Consider the following 25,145-nt stretch of genomic DNA (forward strand, 5'->3'; position numbering starts at 1 on the left):
AGATTATGTGCGATTGCCATAAAACCTAGGGAACAAGCTGTGCTATCATAATGATTAAGGCCTTAAATGATAATTTTACTGTAGGTTATATGTTAGTGACTAAGTTTAATTTATATATATATTTAACTGTTGCTATATCTGTATTGTTCCTGTTATAAAGGTAAAGGTAAAGGGACCCCTGACCATTAGGTCCAGTCGTGACCGACTCTGGGGTTGCGGCGCTCATCTTGCTTTACTGGCCGAGGGAGCCGGCGTACAGCTTCCGGGTCATGTGGCTAGCATGACTAAGCCGCTTCTGGCGAACCAGAGCAGCGCACGGAAATGCCGTTTACCTTCCCGCCAGAGCGGTACCTATTTATCTACTTGCACTTTGACGTGCTTTCGAACTGCTAGGTTGGCAGGAGCAGGGACCGAGCAACAGGAGCTCACCCCGTCATGGGGATTCGAACTGCCGACCATCTGATCAGCAAGTCCTAGGCTCTGTGGTTTAACCCACAGCACCACCTGCATCCCATATTGTTCCTGTTATACTTGATTGCAAATTCAAATGTATCCCTATCGTGTTTTATGACTTCCTTGATATTGTATATGGGCTGGAACTGGTCTGTGATGGAAATAATAAAATTTATTCATTCAAATGCAGCCCTGTATGTGTCTTCTCAGAAGTAAGCCCATTGACCTCAGTGTGACTTATCCCCTGGTGTATCTCATGAACAGGAGAGGAACTACTAGTCTTGAAAACACCAGCAATACTAACAAACAGAAGTTTAAATAGTGGCACAGCAATAAAACTTCTACCACAGTTGCAAAGGCAAGCAGGATCCGATATGGTTTCATATCGGATGGAGGACTGTGTGTTGAGATTCCTGCATTGCAGGGGGTTGGATTAAATAACCCTCAAGGTCCTTTCCAGCTCTACCGTTCTATGTTTCCCCTCTTCTAGCCCAACAAAGGGGTGGGGGATGAATATCATTGCAACCCTATATGTGTCTCCTCAGAAGTAAAAGAGTTTCAAATGCTAATGTACCTGCACCACACATTTAAAGTACATTTATTCATTGCACACAGCATTGTTTTCCTTCTGCTGCAATTTGTCTTTCACCGGAAACTACATTATTCACATTGCTTTCCACTGTGGCAAAATTATGTAATTTACACAATGTATGTTTAATTAATTACATGGGTTACTTTGTCATTAAGTTATTCCACCTCATTCATTTTCATGCAAATGAAACACAAGACACATGGCCGGGGAAACATAATAACTGTAAACTGTTTATTATTGTTGTTGTTGTTACTGTTGGTTATTATTTGTTTCTATTTATTTATTGGTTGGTTTGTTGCTCATATAAGATTTTTAAAAATGTTTGATGCTTTGTTGTGTTTTTATATGTTGTATATATTATTATTTTTTATTTTGCTTAAAATTTTTTATTTTCTCAAAAGAAAAGTCTCTGGTTTCTTAATAAAGGTCAACTTAAAAAAAAATCAATTCATTATATATCATTTCCCAGTAGACTTTTGCCTTATTATGGAAAAAGGTACCTTCTTTCTCTTTACATTTCCAACATGTACTCAATTCAGATTTGTACATCTTTGCTAGCTTATTAGGTGTTAAGTGCCATCTATATATCATTTTCATATAATTTTCCCTCAAATTATAACAAGCTGTAAACTTTATATCATTATTCCACAATCGCTCCCATGGAGCTATGGCAAATGCAAAGTATTTTTAAAGCCATTTTTAAAAAAGCATTTTCACAACGTTTTTTTATATGTGCATATATTCCGCTACGGTTTGTGGACTGAAAACAACACTTGTATTCATTGGATCGAATTCATTTTCTGTAAATGGCACTAATATGAAACATCACCAATTTCTACTCTTGTTTCTACTTTCATCTGAATTCTCCAAAATTCCTACTCCCAAGGAAGTTTGTTCCACTGTCATTAGGAAGTTTCTCCAAGTGTTTAGCTAAAATCAGTTTTCCTGCAGTTTCTACCCACTGGTTCCAATTCTGGAACACCAAAACAGCAAGTTGCCTGGATCTCTTGTGTGACAGCCCTTCATATATTTGAAGACCAATGTCATTCCTCCACTTGAATCTTACCTTCTCCAGGCCAAACATACCCACCTCTTTCAACCTTTCTCCATAGAACTTGGTGTCCAGACCTCTCACCATCCTGGTCATCCTCTTCTGGTAAACAAGAGGAGCAAACAAGAGGAGCCCAAGTAAATGAAGCCATCTTCAGTCTTATTCTACTGGTCCAGCTACTGTTATCTGCTTTGGCTGGCAGTGGTTCTTAAGTGAAGATCTGTCTTCTTTCCCAGCCTATGGTACTAGGGATTTATTTTCCCTGGAGATTGAATTTGGGGTGCTACATAGGCAAAGCTTATGCTCCACTACCAAGCTACCCTTGCTGCTAACCACAGAGTAAAAATGTGCAAGTCTTTTTTTATTATGCAAATGGAACATCCATAACATTTGTCAAAACCGTGAGAAAGTATGTTCTCCTTCATGGAGAGCACGTGTTGCGGTGGGGGCCGCCAGGACACTCCAAAGTTGGGGGTGCAAATTATTGATAAGATGGACTGTTTCAAGAAGTGGCAAAGAGACATATCTAGATTTGTCTGGCAGGGCAAAAAGCCCAGAATAAAACTTAAAATTCTTACTGATGCTAAAGATAGAGGGGGGTTTGCCTTGCCAGACTTAAAACTTTATTATGAGTCAGCAGCTTTTTTGCTGGCTGAAGGAATGGCTGCTTCTTGAGAATACAGATGTTTTGGATCTTGAACGGTATGACAATGAATTTGGGTGGCATGCATATCTATGGTACGGCAAGATAAAAGCACATAAGGCATTCAAAAACCATATTGTCAGAAAAGCATTGTTTAATGTCTGGATAAGGTATAAAGACTTTTTGGAGAGTAAAACTCCAAGGTGGATATCACCTATGGAGGCGAAAGCCTTGAAAAAACTCAACATGGAAGCCAAATGGCCAAAATACTGGGAAATCTTAGAACAGGAAGGTGATAAATTGAAATTGCAGAGTTATGACAAGCTTAAAGAGAAGGTGCGAGACTGGCTACATTATTTTCAAATAAGAGAGGTGTATAATTTGGACAAAAAAATTGGTTTCCAGGTGGAAAAATCAAAGTTAGAAACAGAATTGTTAGAACCCAATGCTAAGATACTTTCAAGAATGTATAATCTGCTGTTGAAATGGAACACTGAGGAAGAAATGGTAAAATCTGCAATGATAAAATGGGCACAAGATATAGGCCATAATATTATGTTTGCTGACTGGGAGAAGTTGTGGACCACCGGGATTAAGTTTACGGCATGTAATGCCTTAAGAGAGAATATTATGAAAATGATGTATAGGTGGTACATGACCCCAGTCAAGCTTGCAAAAATATACCATTTGCCCGATAACAAATGTTGGAAATGTAAAGAGATTGAAGGTACATTCTTTCACCTTTGGTGGACGTGCCCAAGGATCAAGGCTTTCTGGGAAATGATATATAATGAACTGAAAAAGGTATTTAAATATACTTTCCCGAAGAAACCAGAGGCCTTCCTCCTGGGCATAGTGGACCAATCGGTGTTAAAGAAAGATAGAACTTTTTTTATGTATGCTACCGCAGCAGCAAGAATTCTCATCGCAAAGCATTGGAAGACACAAGATCTACCCACCCTGGAAGACTGGCAGATGCAACTAATAGACTACATGGAGATGGCGGAAATGACTGGCAGAATCTGAGACCAGGGAGAAGAGCTGGTGGAGGAAGATTGGACGAAATTTAAAATTTATTTGCAGAAACATTGTAAAATTTCTGAATGTTGAGGACATTGAATTGAACCGCAGGGGTTCTAGCAACAAGCTAAAATGTATGATTTGGATAAATAACAGATAAACTAATAGGACATGGATTTGCTGAACTAATTTTTAAAAGGGATACAAGATCGGGAGATGTGAGGAAGTCAGGAAAATAAGTTAACTAAAGACGAGAAACTAAGAAAAAGGGAATTTTTGTTTTTTCTGTATATGTGTTTTTTTTTGTGCTCAATGTTTGTATTATTGTATTTTGTGACTTTGTATTCTTTTCTGTTTTTGTACTTCTTTTGAATTTTCTTATTGTTAAAACCTAATAAAATATTTATTAAAAAAAAACAAAAACAAAGTTGGGGGTGGGCTAATTGATCGTTGGCCACTGATGCGATTGGGCTTCCCTTGTTGTTGGGAAGAAGTTAATGTTGCCATTTGTTGATTGACAGCCAGAAATACTAAAACTCCTTGCACGAGGCTAGGACTTCCTCTTTTCGTCCGTGCATCGGATTGCCCGTTCCTCCCTCCCTAGAATAGGGTTGTTCGCTTTGACCTTGCAATGCCTGTCATGGGGTCATCTGCTTTGGAGCGGGGGCCTGGTAGGAATTTTGTCCATCTGGCTGATTGGCTGGGGCCATTTGGTTTTTGCCTACTGTGTAGCAAATCGTCACAACTTGTAAGGTTCGCGGTTAGGCATTGGTTTATGGTTTGGTTGGTTGAGGGGCATGGATTGGCTGTGCCTGCCCCTTTAATGCTGCTGCTGCAAGGGATTCCGTTAAAGGAATTGGGGGCTAACTATTGCTTGTCCACTCTGACAAGGGGGCTCGGGCCATAGCAATGAGCTCCTGGTTGCATTTGGGGTGAGGGCAGGTTCCCTGCTCTGTCGCTACCCCCAAGTGTATTCCCCTATTCTGACTTTTGCATCGTGTGGAATGTCAGTCTGTCCCCCATGGTGGGGGCAGATAGTCGCTACCAATGCCTAAGCAACCACTCACAAATTTGTATTTTAATAAAGTTGTGGCCAAAATTATGCCAAAAATCTTAAACAAAATTTCTGTGTGATGTGTGAATTATTGGGGTGGCCCTGGGGACCTCGACACGCAAGTGAAACTTCCCACAAAGTGAATGCTCACTGTTGTGTGGTACAGGAGACTAAAAACAATAGAAATATCATGTTAGGAAGCCTAACATGAAGACTGGAAAATGTTTACTGCATATATGGGTGAAGTTTGTGCACATTTTAAAACACTGGTAGCATGATGATAAATTCAACAGTGTAAATATGTTTTGATGGATGTAACAATGAAATACTGAATGATTTAATTCATGTAAAATTTGCAGGGATGTATGGTATGAGAATTGAACCACAGAAAGAGAAGAAGGAAAGTCATTGATTTAAGGTTGTTTAAATGAATATTTTGAAATGTAAATTAGAAAATAAAAATAAAAAGTGTGTGTGTGTGTGTGTGTATGTGTGTGGAAGCCAAATAAGACTATTTGATTATCCACAAGCCAAATTAGTTTTCTCTTACTCTCTAGATCTTTTGTAGCGGGGAAGAAAGATATTGTATTTTTCGCTCTATAAGACGCACCAGACCACAAGACGCACCTAGTTTTTGGAGGAGGAAAACAAGAAAAAAAATATTCTGAATCTCAGAAGCCAGAACAGCTCTGAGGGATCGCTGCGCAGTGAAAGCAGCAATCCCTCTTGCTGTTCTGGCTTCTGGGATAGCTGCGCAGCCTGCATTCGCTCCATAAGACGCACACACATTTCCCCTTACTTTTTAGGAGAGAAAAAGTGAGTCTTATAGAGCAAAAAATACGGTAAGTAATTTGTTCAAAGGGGGCATGCACAAGTACACCATTTATATATTTAATTTAATTTATAAACCGCTTTCCATAAAATGTCTCTAAGCAATTTCACGTGCAATTATAACCAATCAAAAGGTAATTAAAAACAGTTTCCTATTGGAAAATAATGTCATATCCATTACATGTATGAAAGGAAGGTCTTCAGAGGAAAGAAAATTGAAGCAGCACCTGTCTGACATGTATTGGGAGGGACATAAGTTGATGTGAGGGTTAGCTCAGTTGCTCCTAAGCCCTTTATACTTCCAGATAGGAGTTAACTATTGAGGAAATATTGCGGCACAGTGTCATGCTGCTTAAACATTTTAATTTGCCCTGTAAGTTGCTCTGCCTTATGCTGTCCACCTTGTTTGTTGATCTCAGGAGATACGCCATCTGCCTTAGCTACTTTGCCTAGAAACATCAAATAAACGTTTCTCCTTTTCTTTTTCTTTTTGGTCGCCTCCTCCAAAGATGGTACTATATTCCTCCTCCAAGAATGGTGCTATCTTAAGTTAGAAACTACGTCCTACATAATAGCATTGATTGCATCTCTAACCATGGATGAATGAGTTTTTCCTAATGTAATGAGAATGTTTCAACATTAGTTTTATTTAGATTATCTTGAAAGGATTAGAAAGGTGTTCGACCTTGTAGTTCGGATGCCCTCTGGGTATAATTCTTCACCCATATTGGCTTCTCCTAGCACAGTCATATGTATGCTCAGTCACTCATATATTATTAATGCATAGGCTTGATATACCACCAGAGTCCTAGAATACTCTAGCATACACTGTGGTGTTCTGAAGAAGAGAAGAAGAGTTTGGATTTGATATCCCGCCTTTCACTCCCCTTCAGGAGTCTCAAAGCGGCTAACAATCTCCTTTCCCTTCCTCCCCCACAACAAACACTCTGTGAGGTGAGTGGGGCTGAGAGACTTCAAAGAAGTGTGACTGGCCCAAGGTCACCCAGCAGCTGCATGTGGAGGAGCGGAGACACGAACCCGGTTACCCAGATTACGTGACTACCGCTCTTAACCACTACACCACACTGGTGAATCCTTTGTTCCTTCAGTGAGAGCCAGTGTAGTATAGTGGTTAAGAGCAGTAGACTCATAATCTGGTGAACCTAACAGAGTGTTTGTTGTGGGGGAGGAAGGGAAAGGAGAATGTTAGCCGCTTTGAGACTCCTTCGGGTAGTGATAAAGCGGGATATCAAATCCAAACTTGTCTTCTTCTTCCAGGAGAAAGTCCAAGAGTCTTCTGAGCATAGGATTTTCAGCAAAACCATGACCCTGCAGGTTAGGGCACCGAGGGCTTATTTTGTGGGGTACCATGAAACGTGTAATTTTCACTGACAAGGGCTTTGTGGTGAAACGGTGGCATTGCAGGATAGTGTGCTGAGGGCTCATTTTTTTGGGTGCCATGAAATGTGTGGTTTTCACCTCCAAGCATTGCAGAGGGGAGTTGCAAGGAATTGGCACAACTTTAGAGTGCATCAGACAATGGTGGATTTTCGGCGAAATGGTGACCCTGCGGGTTAGGGCGCCGAAGGCTCATTTTGCAGGGTACCACAAAACATGGGGTTTTCAGTGCCAGACGTTGCAGGGGGCCTTTTATCAGAGTTTGGGGCTGCTTTGGTTTCAATCTGACAATGTATTTTCAGTGAAACTGGGACCCTGTGACTTAGGGCACCAAGGGCTCATTTTCTGAACCTCTGTGAAACATGGGGTTTTCAATGTCAAATGTTGAAGGGGGCCTTATTCCAGCATTTGGCACCACTTGGGAGTGAACCGGATGACATTGGATGTTTGGCGAAAAGGTTAGAGCAGTGATGGCTAATTTTGTGGGATGCTGGGGAATGTGGGGTTTTCATGGCCAACCATTGCAGGCAGCCCTTAGTGGGCCTTTGGCTCTCCTTTGGAGTAATTCTGATGCCATCAGATTTTTTGCAAAACTGTAACCTTGCATGTTAGGGTGCCTAGGGCTCATTTTGTGGATTGCTGTGAAACATAGGGTTTTCAGAGCCAAACATTCCAGGGGGCCTTTTATCAGCATTTGGCGGCACTTGGGAGTGAATCACATGTCGGGTTTTCAGTAAAACAGAAACCCAGCGGGTTAGGGCACCAAGGGCTCATTTTATGCCCTTCCGTGAAATGTGAGGTTTCCACCACCAAATGTTGCAGGGGGCAATTTGCAGGAGTTTCATACCAGTTTTGAGTGAATTGGATGTAGCTAGGTTTTTGGCAAAAACGTGAGCCCCGGGTTAGAGCACCGGGGGCTCATTTTATGGCCTACTGTGAAGCATGGGGCATGTGTCCTGGCCAGGTCTCTCCTCATACTCTCATGTGCCTCGATCACTTAAATCAGCTTACAAGAATAAGGTTACAATTTCACAATCAACAACAGTATCGTCAAATACAATATTGTGCAGCAGACTGCAGAAGCACGCAAGACATATAAAACAATTATCTCTAGATAAGATATCAAATTGGCAAGAGCAAAGCCTGACACACACACACATTCATGTATGTATGTATGTATGTATGTCATCCAGTAGAGGATAACAAGAGAGGGGACAACTTGTGTTTTACGATGCAAGGGTATCGCAAGGGTGGTGGGGGATGAGTGTTCAGACCCCTGGGCTCTCACTTGTGGGGTGCCTCAGGGTTCTGTCCTCTTCCCCATACTTTTTAACATCTACATGCAGCCGCTGGGAGAGATCATCAGGGGGTTTGGGTTGGGTGTTCATCAATATGCGGATGATACCCAGCTCTACCTCTCTTTTAAATCAGAACCATTGAATGCAGTGAAGGTCCTGTGTGAGTGTCTGGAGGCAGTTGGAGGATGGATGGTGGCTAACAGATTGAGGTTGAATCCTGATAAGACAGAAGTACTGTTCTTGGAGGACAGGGGGCGGGCTGGTGTGGAGGACTCCCTAATCCTGAATAGGGTAACTGTGTGCAGCTAGGTGCGCAGCCTGGGAGTCATTTTGGACTCACAGTTGTCCATGGAGGCACAGGTCAATTCTGCGTCCAGGGCAGGTGCTTACCAGCTCCATCTGGTACACAGGCTGAGACCCTACCTGCCTATAGACTGTCTTGCCAGAGTGGTGCATGCTCTAGTTATCTCCCGCTTTGACTACTGCAATGTGCTCTACATCGGGCTACCTTTGAAGGTGACTCAGAAACTGCAATTAATCCACCATGCAGCAGCTAGACTGGTGTCCGGGAGTGACCGCCGAGACCATATAACACCGATCCTGAAAGATCTTAATTGGCTCCCAGTACAATTCCGAGCACAATTCAAAGTGTTGGTGCTGACCTTTAAAGCCCTAAACAGCCTCGGTCCTGCATACCTGAAGTAGCGTTTCCACTCTCATCATCCAGCCCGGACACTGAGATCCAGCGCCGAGGGCCTTCTGGCGGTTCCCTCATTGCGAAAAGTGAGGTTACAGGGAACCAGACAGAGGGCCTTCTTGGTAATGGTGCCTGCCCTGTGGAACGCCCTCCCAGCAGATGTCAAGGCAATAAACAACTATTTTACTTTTAAAAGACAACTGAAGGTGGCCCTGTTTAGAGAAGTTTTTAATGTCTGATGCTGTATTGTTTTTAATATTCAGTTGGAAGATGCCCAGAGTGGTTAGGGAAACCCAGCCAGATGGACGGGGTATAAATAATTTATTATTATTATTATTATTATTATTATTATTATTATTATTATTATTATTATTATTATTGCCTTTATTTTGGGACACTCCCCCAGAACTTAGACAGTGGACAATCTTGTATGGGAGAATGTGATCCATTAGATATTCCTGAACCAAATGTGGCAGATGCTGTATGATCCAAATGACTGTTTATCTAGTATTTAGTCATTTAACAACTTTGGCCATTTGTCTTATCCTGCTAAGTGGCAAGGTCAGTTTTATTATACCCCAGCTGCAGTTCTGGTCTTGTGAGAGAGGCCACAAGCTTCTTCCCTTTTTCTCCACTGTCTTGAGCAATTTATGAAAATAGCCATTAATTTTGCAGAACTCATACAACAACTTAAATGAATTCTTCCATTAATTGATTAATTGAATTATGCTATCATTCATTCATTCCTTTGTTTTTGCATTCTTTCTCGTGCATTTGTTCACTGTTCCACAATTGCTCCAAACCCTGCAGTAAACATTTAAGTCTGAAACAATAACCAGAAACTTCCAATTCCTAACTGAAATAAGTATGATAACACTGCAATTATGTGAAGCTTATGCTCATGATAGCCCCTCATTTTAGAATGTATTACAAATTCAATGCTATAAAAAGAAAGGTGCATTTTTACACATTATTAAATATTCTTATCTTAAGCTATTATATCAGCACATAAACATGTATTATGAAACATTACAATGCCTTAAAAATGTTCATTACCTCCACTCTTCTCTATCAGCTGGAGGTTAATGCAAGTCAGATTTTTCTGTTCAACTTTAAACCCACTCGAGAATGAAAGGAGAAGTTGATCCTCATTGTTATTTTATCCACAAGACAATTTAGAGGCAATTTGTCATGCAAGACCATAGGCTTTTTATCCCTTTTTTTATACTCTTAATCGATCTTGGTGCACAGGCAATAATTTGGGAATACAAAAACTGCAATCAAGGTTGAGGAGGCATCGCTTAGATTGTCTGCGAGATGTACGTTACCTCAAGAGAGTAATGATCTCTAATGAGAATCAAAACTCATAAAAGAGATGGCAACAATGCTAATTCATGCCTGGAAAGATGTGCTTTCTTGAATTAGAAATTTGGTTTGGGCGTGCCTTTCCCCCTTCTTGAGAAGAATAGGAAACAAAGAAATGTTGTGGACCATTATGCATATGTTACTTGTTCTTTAATATACTAGTCACACTCTGTGAACAAGGCTAAATGAATGTTTGCCCACAATCCACAGAATACATTGCCATATGTTATGGGTAGGGAACACTCAGCTTCTCTGTTTGGCTCTAAGGACTCTCCAAGCTCCCTCTAGGCCATGTCCACTGGACATCCCCATGCCCTTTTTCAATGCTTTTTGCCTTGCTTAACTTTTTGTCATCTGGATGGAGAATGAAGAGGTGTGTGAATGTTTAAAGCAGCTGGTTTTGTGAAAGAGAATTACAGTGGTACCTCGGGTTAAGAACTTAATTCGTTCTGGAGGTCCGTTATTAACCTGAAACTGTTCTTAACCTGAGGCACCACTTTAGATAATGGGGCCTCCCACTGCCACTGCACAATTTCTGTTCTCATCTTGATGCAAAGTTCTTAACCTGTGGTACTATTTCTGGGTTAGTGGAGTCTGCAACCTGAAGCATCTGCAACCTGAAGCATCTGTAACCCGAGGTACCACTGTACAGTGGTACCTCTGGTTATGAACCTAATTTTCTCTGGAGGTCCTTTCTTAACCTGAAACCATTCTTAATCTGAGGTGCCACTTTAGCTAATGGGGCCTCCTGCTGCCACTGCCCCACAATTTCTGTTCTCATCCTGGGGCAAAGTTTGCAACCCAAGGTACTACTTCGTGGTTAACAGAGTCTATAATCCGAAGTGTTTGTAACCCAAGGTGTTTGAAACCTGAGGTACCACTGTACATGAAAATGATGTACCGGTGGTATTCGACTCCTACTAAGTTGGCAAAAATGTATATGTCAGAGCTGCTTCAAGATCCTAGCTCACAGAGGATCACGCTAGCCAGCGGTCATTAAGTAAAAGTCTTTATTGAGTTACAGTTTCCATTCCCAAGCTGCTGCGTGCAACTCTACGTCTAATGGCTAGATCGGCGAAGCTCCGTCTGAGTCTCCGCCCCTTGTGCACCTACTTAATATCCTAGCCCTGCTCCACCTTTTCCGCCTGACTGCTCTCCTCTGGGTCCCTCTGCCCCCCGGGGTCTCTTCCTTCCGGGATTCTTCTGACGCCGACCCCCCGGAACTCCCTGTCTCCTTGCGCCGGGCTTTAGGACCTGGCTCCCTTTCCTGGCTGCCTACTGCGTCACTTTCCTGTGCATTTGAACTTGGCGCGCGCGCCCAACCTTCCACTTTCCGTCTGACCGTTTCTTTGCTCCCCGATGGAGGTGTGGCCACTCCTGACTCGTGCCCTCCCCCCTGTTGCGAGCTGCCAGCGCTTGATCTCTGGCGCTCCTCCTCTTCCCTGCTCTCTGGCTGTGACGCTGGTCCCGATTTCCAACTGCTCTCCTCTGAGTCCCCTCTGGCTCTATCTTCCTGGGGTGTCCCCCTAGGCTCCCCCCTTGCCCTGACCACTGGTGCTCCTTTCTGTGAATCTTCTGATTCACTGGAAAGACTCGGAGATCTCGGGTCGTCGTCATCACTCATCTTTTCTTCTGCCTCCTCCCCCTCGCTCTCTGTTTCCTCCCTTGCCCTTGCCTCTGCTCCTGAACCCCTGACAGTATAGGACAAGTACAAATACATGCTGGAAATGTAAAGAAAAAGAAGGTACCTTTTATCATATGTGGTGGACCAGTAAGGAGGCAAAAGCTTTCTGGGAGATGATATACAATGAAATGAAAACAAATGTTTAAAATAACTTTGGTTTAAAAAAACCAGAAGCGTTTTTATTAGGAATTACAAGTACTGACATTCCAAAGAACCAGAAAAGACTTTTTATGTATGGAACAACAGCCAATCGAATGCTGTTAGCCCAGAGATGGGGAAAAAAAAGTCCCAACAAGAGAAGAATGGCAAACCAAGCTAATGGGCTATGCCGAAATGGCAAAGTTGACTGGAAAACTCAAGAACCAAGAGGACAAAAACTTTACAATAGAATGGGAAAATTTTATAACTTATCCAAGAGACCTCTGTAAGCAAATGGAAACAATGGCAGGATTTTGATTTCACTTGTAGTGTAACAATTACCATGGAAAATATGGATTGATATAATAGTTAGAGTGCAGAAGAATATGCAGTTTTTAATATTTAAAATGGGACACCAGGGAAGGGGTGGGAGGAAGTCCTGAGATTTGGAGCAAACTCTGTATATGGTTATGTACTTGATTTTTTAAAAAATAATTTTGTATTGTAAAATCAAATAAAAATGATTTGTCAAGAAAACACAAAACACCTGACTTTGTGTGCTTGGAATGCACAATGGCAAGAGTAACATCCATCATCTCCAACTCTTGCCTCTAGACCTATCTATACAGTAATTGGCATATTGCCTCTGAAAAATTCCCAAACATGAAATGAGACTCTCAGGCTGCATATTCACAGGCTGAATTTATTTATTAGTTTATCGTATTTACTGAGGTGAAGCCTCATGAGTTTTTCTGCTGAAAGCCTTGCCTCTCGGTTTCAATGCAGGATGAGTCAGGAAACAATCAACCTTTTTCTTTAATCACAATATCCAAAATGGTCACCACTTTGCATCCTGTCTGACGGTCAATAGAGAGGAAGACAAACATTAGAATTCCTGCATTGCACCAATATTATCTTCCTTTTTCTTTTCTTTTTTACCCATGACCTCTGGGGAAACGTTTTCCCCACCAGAAAACAAAGGCAACGAAGACCATTATTTTCTTAGCACTTAACTTTTTCTTCAGTTCAGAGTTGAGGTCTCTTTTCAGGGGAAATTATATTTCTGTTTGCTTTCCCTCTTCTCACTTGCTCATTCCAGGAGCCATCGGTTAGTTGAAAAATGTGATGTCAGATCTCACTCTAGATTTGGATTCTTTTCATTCACAGTTGGAGGTGGCTGAACGAAAGCATCGTTATGAGAGAATTCAATCACGGCTCAACGCAATTTCACAGATCCTTATTGTTCCATTTAGGAAGAAATGGCTCAGAGTTAATGTAAACGGTTGTGGGAATTTGAGCAACAACCAAAAAGCCCCTACCCATTATCCATATTGTTGATATTCGACACACATAGGTTACCACAATAAATCTTGCGCTAATCAGGGCATCTTTATGCAACAGAGAGCCAAAGATAAAGTATGGGAAATTATAATAAGAGGAGACTCGACATGATCAGACTTGTAGAAAGATAACTACCTGGGAAAAGCTGAATTTACTTTTCTGTGTTCACAATGAGGCAAAACAAAGCACGGAGGGAATTTCAGGGAGACATTAGATTTGATTAAAAAGTTTAAACACAGCCAATGTCATGCATCTCTCAGGATAAGCACAAAATGAATTCGCTGAGTGCCCCCAAAAGTTGTATGTTACCAACACAATTGAAAGTCAAGTGGCATACACCAAACAGAACGTGGCTTTAGCCAATATGAATGCTTTGGCCCATTTCACGTCAAATACAAATCAGCATTTGCCTCAGATACTTGATTTAAATTAGAGTTACTCAGGGGTCTCCTGTCTATAATTTTGTATGCCAAACTGAGTGGGAAATAAACAAACAGTAGGGGGGCCATCGAAAGCCAGATGTTGAGTGTTTGTCAGCTCTGGTACAATTTTATATTTTTAGTAAACACCTCTCAGAGGGGTGGCACGTACAGTAGGACCTTAACTCAAGGACCTTGATTCCTATTATGGCTGAAACCCAAATCTTCTGGTGCATCTGTAAGCTTGTGTTTTAAATGGAATTAGAACCAGAGGAAAAATTACAGGCGCTAGAAGATTGAGCCTGATGAAATTATTCTCTTTGCTATGACTGAGGGCTCCTTGAGACTGGTGCTTTACTATTCCTTCTTTGAGAAAAAGTTGAGACTTTCACAATAAAATATTAAATATATATATATCCTATTTTGAGGGCTGGTGTGAAGGAATTTTTTTGGGTGGGAAGGAGGAAACTGTAAATAAACTTTATGTAAATCTGCTCCAGTCCTTCAAAGAACTAAGCAAAAAAGAAGGAAGGAACTAGATATTATATAGTTCAGTTTGGTTGCATATACAACTGTAGCAATGATGTATTGAATTTTGCAAATGCCAGATTAGGATTTACTGTTTAGTTTAAGGAACACAGACCTTTCTGAAAAATCACACCCCCCTTTCTTTAATTCTTCATTTAATTTCGTCACCAATCTTTGTTCCCTTCCATGTTCATAATTTTGTCTGCTCTTAGGAGGTGTTCTGGTCACAGAGCAATTACTTCCAACTCTCTGATTTCACACTATAGATTTCCACTTATGGTTGAAGGCTTTTCCATTCTTACAAGATTACACTGACAGCAAAGGCTATTTTGTCTTCCATCAAAAGTTAACAATAGCGCAAGGGCCACGTATGTGTATTTGATGAACACAGATTTTGTCCTTTGGTTTCTCCAGATCAAACTTCAGGCTGTCAAAATGTTTGGGGAATTCAAGTTTTCAGATCCCCAGTCTAGAGGAAGTGAAGCCCTCCTTAGACATTCTACTCGTGAGTAAAACTAATGCACACAGTGTGGAAATAAGTGTGCTAACCTGCCCCACATATCAGTCTCAAACTTCTGAAGTGCACACCTCCATTTGTGGAGAGTCATTGTACAGCTTAGAACCATGGAAGATTAGGGTTCTAGATGCTCCATGCAAGTGAAGGTTGGTGGAGCTGGAACTTATATTTAACTGAAACTGACTAGGGATGCAATCCACACACACACCCTCAAGCTGTGGGAAGTTTGAATTGACTGAAGGCATCACACTTCTGGCAGTGCGGCTGTACTTTTGCCAAAAGTGCAGGTGGACAGCACCCCCCCTAGTGTTAAGCTCCCAAATCAGCTGTTCTAAGGATAAGGAAGGGGCAGGAGTGGGTCCAGAGTTTCTCTCATAGCTGGCACCACTTGCCATGGGACCAATCTGCCCGCCTTTCCATTCCCCCCCCCACTGCCACTGTGAGTGGCCAGCTTGCAGATACTGGGAGCACCAGCATCCACCACACCAAAGAGCCAGTGGGCAGTTAGAATTGCTCTGTAAGTGACTAGATTTCCCCACTGATTCTCAACAGGATATAAAGTCAACTAAGTGTGCAATACTATGCATATCTACTGAGAAGCAAGCCCCACCGGGTTTAATGGATCTTACTCCCAGACAAATACATCCATTGCTTTTTTTCCTAAAAGAAAAAATGTTTAGGGGTACTCACATTTTCACTCAAGAAAATCACCATTTTATAGTTCAAATCGGGGGAAATAAATGCAGTATATGGACAAAAGTACAAAGAACATGCATTACACCAGGAAAGGAAAGGAAGCCACCATTGGAGGTGGTAACAACAAAACTAACCAATCACCGTGCTAGATTCCAACTTCTACTTCACACATTAAACACTTGCTTCTGTCTGATATTATTTATTTATTTATTTATACATACATACATACATACCCTGCCCATCTGGATGCGTTTCCCTAGCCACTCTGGGCAGCTTCCAACAAAATATTAAAAATACATTAAAACATCAGTCATTAAAAACTTCCCTAAACTCGGCTGCCTTCAGATGTCTTCTAAAAGTCAGATAGTATTTTATTTTCTTGACATCTGTTTGGAGGGCATACCATAGGGCGGGCGCCACAACCAAGAAGGCCCTCTGCCTGGTTCCCTGTAACTTCACTTCTCATAGTGAGGGAACCGCCAGAAGGCCCTTAGCTGGACCCCAGTGTCTGAGCTGAATGATGGGGGTGGAGACGCTCCTTCAAGTATACTGGGCTGAGGCTGTTTAGGGATTTAAAGGTCAGCACCAACACTTTGAATTGTGCTCGGAAATGTACTGGGAGTCAATATAGGTTTTTCAGGACCGGTGTTATGTGGTCTCGGCGGCCACTCCCAGTCACCAGTCTAGCTACTGCATTCTGGATTAGTTGCAGTTTCCACGCGTCCTTCAAAGGTAGACTCAAGTGGAGCGCATTGCAGTAGTCCAAGCGGGAGATAACCAGAGCATGCACCACTCTTGTAAAACAGTCTGCAGGCAGGTAGGATCTCAGCCTGCGTACCAGATGGAGCTGGTAGACAGCGGCCCTGGACACAGAATTGACCTGCGCCTCCATAGACAGCCGTGAGTCCCAAATGGCTCCCATGCTGTGCACCTGGTCCTTCAGGAGCACAGTTACGCCATTCAGGACCAGGGAGTCCTCCACACCCACCCGCCCCCTGTCCCCCAAAGCAGTACTTCTGGTACTTCTGTCTTGTCAGGATTCAACCTCAATCTGTTAGCCACCATCCATCCTCCAACTGTCTCAGACTCAGGAAACACGTTGACATGAAATGAGGCCACCATTGGGGGTATGTTCACTGTACTAGAGAAGAAACTATATATCTATATCTATATCTATATCTATATCTATATCTATATCTATATCTATATCTATATCTATATCTATATCTATATCTATATCTATATCTATATCTATATCTATAGATAGATATAGATACACACACACACACACACACACACACACACACACACCTGCATACCCCCAGAAAAAAGCACTGAATATACACTCACTTCTGTGTTGGATTACAGACAACATATTCTATTGGGGGGGGGGGCGTCAACGCTAACCTGAACAAGAAAACAATGTTAATGCAGAGATTACATTAAACAAATGTTATGACATTTAGCCTTTTGGGATCCGGTCTTTGCTCCTTACACTTGTTGCCTTGCAGACCTCATCCAAGTCATGAAGCATACACTGACAGCATGTCAAATTGATGTTCATCATTGGATAATGTTTTAGAGCATCCTGAAGACACACATTCCCCTTACAATTCAATGAACATCACATTTAAACTCAATGTAGCAAAACATATTTTTCTAACATGGCTTATTCCCCCTTCCCCCTTCAATAATACTTTCTGTCGGCCTCTAATAAAGGGTCTGTAGTAATAGATTATATTCTTAAATGCATGCATTGTCAAAGGACATCTTTTCTTGAAGGATAAACTGGTATTTTTTTAAAGTATAACTTGTCTGAAGGACACATTTTGACCGTCCTTGTTCGTTGCACACAAGAAGTAGAGCAGTGGTTCCCAAGCATTTAGCCCCACGGACCAGTTGAAATTGTTGTGGGTCCTGCTGGACCACTTAATGAGCTTTCTGCCTGTTTTAGCAATTGCAATGGGTGGTTATAGATGTTGCATGGCTTTTACAGTGGTGCCTCGCAAGACGAAATTAATTCGTTCCTCAAGTCTCTTCGTCTTGCGAGTTTTTCGTCTTGCGATGCACGGTTTCCCATAGGAATGCATTGAAAATCAATTAATGCGTTCCTATGGAAACCGCCTTCAGACCAGGTCCGGGGACAGTCTGTCCCCCGACCTCTTCTGTAGGCTGGGGGGGGCAAGGGCTTTTCTTCCCACCCCCAGCATTTTAAAAAAACCCGGGACAGCGGAGGACTTCTCCGCTGTCCGGGCGATCTTAAAATGCTGGCGGGCGGCATTTTAAAATCGCCCCGGACAGCGGAGGACTTCTCTGCTGTCCGGGGCGATTTAAAAGCCCCTGGGAAGGCAGGCAGGGGGGACAAAGACTTTTGCCCCCTGCCCGCCTTCAGAAGGTGTTCCCGCCCCCAGCCCCGCTTCGGAACAGCGTTCCGAAGCGGGGCGGCTGGGGCAGCTGTTCCCGCCCCCCCCTCCCCGCTTCGGAACAGTGTTCCGAAGCGGGGCGGCTGAGGCAGCTGTTCCCGCCCCCCCTCCCCGCTTCGGAACAGCGTTCCGAAGCGGGGCGGCTGAGGCAGCTGTTCCCGCCCCCCCTCCCCGCTTTGGAACAGCGTTCCGAAGCGGGGCGGCTTGGGCAGGTGTTCCCGCCTCCCCTCCCCGCTTCGGAACAGCGTTCCGAAGCGGGGCGGCTGGGGCAGGTGTTCCCGCCCCCCCTCCCCGCTTCGGAACAGCGTTCTGAAGCGGGGCGGCTGGGGCAGGTGTTCCCGCCCCCCTCCCCGCTTCGGAACAGCGTTCTGAAGCGGGGCGGCTGGGGCAGGTGTTCCCGCCCCCCCTCCCCGCTTCGGAACAGCGTTCCGAAGTGGGGCGGCTGGGGCAGGTGTTCCCGCCCCCCCTCCCCGCTTCGGAACAGCGTTTTAAAATGCTGGGGGTCGGCAGCGAACGCTTCGCTCCCGACCCCCAGCGTTTTAAAATTTCCCCGGGACAGGGGGAGATTTTAAAATGCTGGGGGTCGGCAGCGAACGCTTCGCTCCCGCCCGCCAGCATTTTAAGATCGCCCGGGGCAGGCGGGGGGGAAGGCAGGCGGGGGGGGGAGCAAAGACTTTTGCCCCCCGCCGGCCTTTAGAAGAGGTCCTCTTCTGAAGGCCGGCTGTGGGCGAAAGTCTTTGCTCCCGACCGCCAGCATTTCCCTATGGGCTTTCGTCTTGCGATGCAAGCCCATAGGGAAATTCGTCTTGCGAAGCGCCTCCAAAACAGAAAACCCTTTCGTCTTGCGGGTTTTCCGTCTTGCGAGGCATTCGTCTTGCGGGGTACCACTGTAATTGGGTTTTTATTGCTTCCTTTATTTCTTATATATTGTGTTTTATTATATTGCAATTTGAATTTCATAAAATGCAATACAATATAATTGTAATACAGTACAGTGGACTCTCAGGTTGCGAACGTGATCTGTGCGGGATGCACGTTCGCAATCCACAGTGCCTGCAACCCGCAGTGGCACATCTGTGAATGCGTGTGTTGCGATTTAGTGCTTCTGCACATGCGCAACTGCCGAAACCCGGAAGTAATCTGTTCCAGTACTTTCAAGTTTTGGCGGTCTGTAACCCGGAAAAACACAACCTGAATCATCTGCAAACCGAGGTATGACTGTATAAGAAATTAATTAAGAAATGCAAGTCAATTCATATCAGTATGAATATTCCATGCAATGTTCCATCTTCAGCCACAAATCTACAGACCATCTGAATGAAACTCAGAGACCACGGGTGTCTGTGGATCACAGTTTAGGAACCACTGAAGTAGACAAATAGAGGGCATCGAGTGTCAGACAAACTGATGTTTCTGCTTCTGTAATGGGAATTCACCTTTTTCTTCTCCTGTTGAAGTCTCTTGCCCAGAACCAAAATCTGCCTTGGAGGTTGCAGAGATCCCCCACTGAATATTTCAGAGGCATGCAGGGGCTACAGTGGGAGAAGACAAAGGAGAGGTCCTCATTGCATAGTCTCAAAAGCTGTGAACACTTCTGGATGCTGCAATCCTGCTACTTTCATGTGTGTGTGTCTGTGACACAGAGCCCACCCGCCCGCCCACGAGGCAGGGTGAACCAGCTGCCTCAGGTGGCAGAAGTGCAAGAGATGGCACCCTACTTGCCTCACCACTTTGATGAATGGGGGAATGTGTTCCCACTCCATTAGTGTCCTGGCACTTGGCTTTACCACTCATCTTCCCCGCCCTGGGGTGGAGACAGTGGTGTAGTATGGGAAGGCACAGGGGCAGTTGCCTCGGGCGCAACATTGTTAGGGGCGCAAAATGTCAACACCCAGGGCTGCCTCATTCACCTGTGTGCTTTTGTTGCTGGGCTCCATTAAAAACAGCTTCTACATGTGAACCCGGACAACGGAACAACTCTTCTATTATCTCTGCAGCTGCAATATTCTGGGTGATGCTGGTGTTATTAGGCAGTTAAATGTGCATTCGTACTGTCTGTTTCCCTCTCTCCCTCCCCCCCTCCACATGGCCCCGGGGGCTGGCAACCCAAGCTACACCACTGGGTGGAGAACATGAGTGTCACATGGCCCCGGGGGCTGGCAACCCAAGCTACACCACTGGGTGGAGAACATGAGTGTCATACCTTTTGAAACACTCCCTTCTCACCGAGTTCAGCGAGAGAGAGAGGGGGCATTGTGATGAACCACTTTGCCCCTCATCTTCCCCACCCCTAGGGCTGAGCAGATAAGCAGCAAAGCATTGTGGAATTCTTTCTCTCTCTCGCTCATAAAGTTCAATGAGGAGAGGGGCGTTCTGGAACGCAGCAAAAGTGGGGGTTACACAGCAATGGCAGGGGCAGGGAACAACACATTCCCATTTGACAGGCCTCCCCTCTGTGGAAGCACAACATGGAGCGGCCTGTAATAAAGGTCACAGAAGTCCCTCTTCTTCCATGCTACTACAACGCTGGGTGAGCACTTGATATTTATGACAAATTCCAATGCATCCAGGTAATTCATGGTAAGCAGAGGTCTGCTTGCACTTCACCCATAAAAGAATTAGTTTCTGGATGCATAAGCAGAGTCCCTGGCCAATTCCCTGGCTACATTGGAGCATACCTGGCATGGGAAAGGCCAACCACCATAATGGCAATGTGGAGGAGAGTTCTGCTTGACTCCTATGAAGATCCACTTCTCAGCTTATTCTCCAGTTGCCCATGCAGAAGGCACAGGATTGCAGTCAAAGCATCTACAATGCACATTAACTTCAGGTGAGCCTATCCTGATGTGTGCAGCAATTTCAGTTTTACTGATAATATGTGAGGATCACTGAAGAGTAGATTCTCAGGAAGGAAAGGTGAGCAACCAATGTGTTTGAATTCATTTTTGTTGTGACATATGAGTAAAGGAATCCTAAGTGATGGATACTCCCTCCCCCCTTGAAGCAAGATCAATTTCACTCCTTGGCAGTTTCTAAATTGTATTTGCCAATTGCTAGTGAAATTATGGAGACAGACGACCACTAACCCTGACCTTTCATTATTTCAAGGCCACCAAGTGACGGAGGAGGATGCAGTTTCTAAGCTCTCTTGCTTTGTTTCAATTTACAAGATCTCAGCTTTCATTTTTCAAAGAACCAAATGAGGAAAGATCAGAAATCCTCCTGGAAAACTAGTGATGATAAGTTAGAGATCATGGGCTTGTCCTCTCTGTTTTCACATTTTGCTTATTGTTATGTACATTTCAGGACCAACAATGACATATACGAAAATCGGTTTCAGAGGAGAATCCTGTTGTTTATCACAACACATAAGTATTTGTGAAATTACATATGGAATTTGACATAATAATCTGATCTTCATAAGGTAGTTTTATTTTTCAGGTTGCTCAGAAGTGAGGTTCAGAGCATCCCAGAGCCCCAGAGAGTCCTAGCATAGTCTCACATTCCCAGATCCTTCTATTTGTTTCCATAACTTTACAGTTGTTGCTTAGTATGTGGGTGTAGAGACAATAAAGTTGTATTGTAAAAAAATATGAACCAAGGGTCTGAATCACCCAGCCAAGACAATCAGGGATTCTCATGCTAGCTGAATCTCATGGCTAAACATAAATGGTTTCCCTTTTGTCTCTCTCAGCTTCAAATGGTGGAGATTGGGGGACCCATTTATGAAAATACACATACAAATAAACACGCTTTCTTTTGAGTTCCTGAAAGGTCACTGTGCATACAGCATGGTCTCATTTTGCTTAATTCCCAGTAATTCCAACAGAATACTCCAACGCAACATTAATCAGGTTAATCATCAGATGACACAGCATCTCAGCTACAAAGTAATCTGAAAAGAGATTATCATTGCTTTTAGGTGATGACAAACATTCTTCATTGGAAGTATGGGAAGTAGGTATTACGAATTTACATATACCTTCCATTCATGGTGTTCAGAGATTTACAGCTATTAATAGGAATAGAGAAACAAATCAAGTAAGAAATTGTTCCCTCTCTCAAACTGACAAATCTTGACGGGATTATGATTGGGTTGAAATCATGCTATATCAGGCACTCCCAGAAGTCAAGTAGAATATATGCATATGTGTAAAGGTCCTAAGGAAGAGGGAGAAATTTGGTCCACATTTCATGTAGGCCTTCCTAATTGTATCCGGAAACAATATTTAAAGCAAAATGCAGATATACTTCAAAGTCCACACTTTTCTGATTTTTTTATCAGACTCCACACACACACACACACACACACACACACACACACACACCAATATAAATGCTGGGGTTAATTGTGCATAAATATTTGTGAATGTGACACTCAGAATGCTTTACATTAGGGAAAATTGCTTTCAAAAATGTGTATAGTAGCGAAAATGCATACTAAAATCCTGATGGTTTTTCATGAGGACTTAAAAAAATCACAATATTCTTGTGAACTGGATTTAAGAGCAGGGGGTGGGAGAGAAACTAAGAGAAACTGCTGGAAGAAATTCAAAGACTACTTACAGAAACATTGTAAAATTAATGAATGTTAGAAGGATGTTGGATAGAAACTAAGCGGTTTCCAGCTGTAATGCTTTAAGAGATATGAGAAAAAAAGAGGTTTCACAAATGGGTAAAAGTTTAATGGTAAGGATTTGCTGATCTAACAAATCGAACTGGAATACAAAGAAGGGAGGTATGAGGAGGTCCGAGGAAATAAGTGTATGGAAGTTATGTTATTGAAAATTAATGTGTGTTTTTAACTGTTTTTTATTTTGTATGTTTGTTTTTCTTTTTTCTTGTTATATCTTAAAAACTTTTAATAAATATCTTTTTTAAAAAAAAGAAACTAAGAGAAACTGAAATGGGCAGATTTATCAATCACTAATACAGACGTGATAATGTACTGCTATTGACAAGTACAGTGGTGCCCCGCAAGACGAAATTAATTCGTTCTGCAAGTTTTGTCGTCTAGCGAATTTTTCGTCTTGTGAATCACGAAATCCCATAGGAATGCATTGAAAATCAATTAATGCATTCCTATGGTCAAAAAAAGTCCAAACAAAGCCAAATTTGGTACAACAACAGTTTATTAACTGCTCTTTAAAGTCACACATACTGTAAAGAGCAGTTCAAAAATTGAAGGGAAAATAAATTAACTTTATAAACATGACAGAAAAACATTTAAAAATCAACAAAGTGTACAGTACATTTTCTAAGACTCTGGGGGACAACTCGAAGAAGGCTCCTCTTCCACTCTTTGCTTCTTGCTCAAGAACCTGTCCATAGTCTGCTGCTTCATCCGCCTTTTTAGCACCTCCCTGAAAGGCGACATGACCCTCGTATCAAAAATGTTCCCAACGTCATGTGCCACGTGCTTCTCAGGGTGGTGCTGCTCTGCAAAAGTCTGCACCTCCTTCCACTTCAGGCAAATGTCCCTCAGTTTTTCGGAGGACAGCCGTTCCTCAGTTGCTTCCTCCTCTTCCAGTGAGGCCTGCTCCTGCGCAGCCTCTGCCTGCAGTTCGACCAGCTCCACGGTGGTCAGCTCGTCGTCGTGCTCCTCCACCAGCTCGCAGATGTCCTCCTCCGTGACCTCCAGGCCCATGGTCCTCCCCAAGGCAACAATGTCCCGCACCACTGTTGACTCTGGTGCATCAGAGTCACTTGGTGCCACACAGTCCGGCCACAGGCTGCGCCAAGCGCAATTCAAATTTCTCTGGCTGATCCTGTTCCAGGCCGTGGTGATCATCTTCAAGCAGGTGACGATGTCGAAGTGGTCCTTCCAGAATTCCCGCAGGGTGATGGTGGTGCAGTCAGTCACCTCGAAGCATCGCCTGAAAAGCTCCTTGGTGTAGAGTTTTTTGAAATTGGCGATGACCTGCTGATCCATCGGCTGGAGCAGTGGCGTGGTGTTAGGTGGCAGGAACATGATGTTGATGAAGCTGAACTCCTCCAACAAGTCCACCTCAAGGCCTTTAGGATGGGCAGGAGCATTGTCCATCAGAAGCAAAGCCTTCAGCGGCAGGTCGTTGTCCAGCAGGTACTGCTTGACAGCAGGGCCAAAAGCAAGATTGACCCAGTCCACAAACAGCACACGTGTGACCCAAGCCTTGCTGTTGGATTGCCACATGACACTCAGCCGCTCCTTGTCGATCTTGTGTCACTTGAAGGCCCGTGGGTTCTCCGAGTGGTACACCAGCAGGGGCTTGATCTTCAGGTCACCGCTTGCGTTGGCACAGAAGAGCAGGGTCAGACGGTCCTTCATGGGCTTGTGGCCAGGCAACTTGGCCTCCTCCTGTGTGATGAAAGTCCTTTTGGGCATCCTCTTCCAAAACAGCCCGGTCTCGTCGCAGTTGAAGACCTGCTGTGGAACGTAGCCCTCCGTCTTCACAACCTCCAGGAACTCCGCTGCAAAGTCTTCAGCCGCAGAAACATCAGAACTGGCAGCCTCTCCATGCCAGAAAAAAACACACAAGCTTCCAGATTCTTGCAAACCCCTCCCCAACTGTTCCCCCAGCCACCCAGCACACAGAAATTCAAATCTAGAATTTTTTTTAAAAAAGAGCAGAGTGGCCCAATGGTCACAGAAAATCATAAAAATGCAGAAAAAAACACACAAGCTTCCAGATTCTTGCAAAACCCTCCCCAACTGTTCCCCCAGCCACCCAGCACACAGAAATTCAAATCCAGAATTTTTTTTAAAAAAGAGCAGAGTGGCCCAATGGTCACAGAAAATCATAAAAATGCAGAAAAAAACACACAAGCTTCCAGATTCTTGCAAACCCCTCCCCAACTGTTCCCCCAGCCACCCAGCACACAGAAATTCAAATCCAGAAATTTTTTTGAAAAAACAGCAGAGTGCCCCAATGGTCACAAAAAATCATAAAAATGCAGGAAAAAAAACACAAGCTTCCAGATTCTTGCAAACCCCTCCCCAACACCAAGTCCTTGAATT

General features: G+C 43.5%; 1 long non-coding RNA gene across 1 annotated transcript; it reads right to left on the reverse strand.

Moving 5' to 3' along the window:
- Positions 1-12,907: 12,907 nt before the first annotated feature.
- LOC308589840 lies at positions 12,908-15,140 on the reverse strand. The gene is made up of 2 exons (XR_014009502.1): positions 15,066-15,140; positions 12,908-13,401 (listed from the first exon to the last, which is right to left on the reverse strand). It is a non-coding gene; the product is annotated as an uncharacterized lncRNA (long non-coding RNA).
- Positions 15,141-25,145: the final 10,005 nt, after the last annotated feature.

Source organism: Podarcis bocagei (assembly GCF_964188305.1).
Source record: "Podarcis bocagei genome assembly, chromosome: 6".
Lineage (NCBI taxonomy): Eukaryota > Metazoa > Chordata > Lepidosauria > Squamata > Lacertidae > Podarcis > Podarcis bocagei.